The sequence below is a fragment of the Cynoglossus semilaevis genome, chromosome 16 (assembly GCF_000523025.1).
Source record: "Cynoglossus semilaevis isolate Cse_v1.0 chromosome 16, Cse_v1.0, whole genome shotgun sequence".
Classification (NCBI taxonomy): Eukaryota; Metazoa; Chordata; class Actinopteri; order Pleuronectiformes; family Cynoglossidae; genus Cynoglossus; species Cynoglossus semilaevis.
The window spans coordinates 1028366-1029811 of record NC_024322.1 but is presented as its reverse complement, the minus strand read 5'-3'; positions in this window follow the sequence as shown (position 1 = coordinate 1029811).

Below are 1446 nucleotides of genomic sequence, written 5' to 3'. Positions count from 1 at the left end.
ATAATCATAAATGATTTCTAATTTCTTGTTTCACAATAATGCTAAAAGAACCAATCACAATTCAGGAAGAAAAAAAAAACAACAACCCTAAACTCAGTTCAAAATTCAAGTCAAAGTCAACATATCATAAATGTTTTCTTTTCCCTCTTATTTTATCTTCAGGGTCTCCAGACCCGGAGCTCAGTCGCGACCATGTCTCTCTGTGTGTGTGCGTGCGTTCGTTTGAGTGTTTAAATCGTTAACTCTTCGGTCTGAGTCCCGCTCTGTCACCTGAGAACGGCAGCCACCCTTTGATTTGGTCCTGTACCGGAGGTTCTCAGTAGCGCTCTCGAAGCTGTGTGAAGTCCAGAACCAGAGCTGTTCTGCTCATCACACAGTCCTGGGTTGTCTTTGGCAGAAGTCGCGATACCTGCTCAGAGTTATTCTACACCAGCTGTAAATTATAACCTCGGGACTGGTTTCTGCGAGACTCCTGGCTCCCGGACCAGACTGAGTCTGAGTCTTGAGGTCTCTGTTCTTCCCGAATTCTCCATCTACAAAGGACAGATACACACACACACGTAAACATGCCCGCACATGTTTATGCTTCCATTCAGAACACTAGAAAGTCATTATGGTGAGCCTTATATGTTTTGTCTTGCGTTGTGTTTTTCTTCTTCTTTTCGTTTTTTTTTCTTTCTTGCCGCTGTTGCCGTTCACAGATTCCTTCCAAACTACCATGTGTTGGAACAACTCTGTGGTCATGTATTGGATCATGTTCTGCGTCTCCTGGTTTGTGACCTTGGTTGTGTCTCAGATTTTATATCTCACGACTTGTCTTGAAGAATGTCTTAAGCCGGGGGTGTCCAATAAGTGGATCACAATCTACCGGTGGATCGTAAAGGCAGTGCAGGTAAAATCGAAAAAAAAAAAAAAAAAATGTAAATATAATTCTTAATATACAATCCATACAGCTGCATGTATTTACTCACTACCCCAATATATGTTTATATAAAGCAGTCGTTCTCAATTTCATTTCTGTCATGCTCCCCCCCCCCTTGGGGACAGAAATGTTTTCATGCGGGGCCCCCCTGGCACCCCACCGTGGCCTCCCCCGGGGGGCCCGCCCCACCATTTGAGTACTGCTATAAAGTATGTTCAGTTCAGTGAGTAGATATATATTTATAATGTATTGACTGTAGCTAGATCATGTTAGCCTAGCCACTTTAGCCTGGTCATTTCAATGGTAGCTCCCAAGGCTAAAAAAAAGTGTGGGCAAAAACCTCTCCTAAACAGTTGTGTGTTTTAAATTCTTCGGCGAATCCCGTTCCAAGGCCTGCTCTGTGAAGTACTGGCCTGTTAGCCTTGTGCGAGAACAGTGATGAGATAATCAGGTCCACGTCCCAAAAAACCCTCCAAAGTTTGTCCCTCGGGCCTCATCTTTGACCTGCTAATCCCGCTATGATG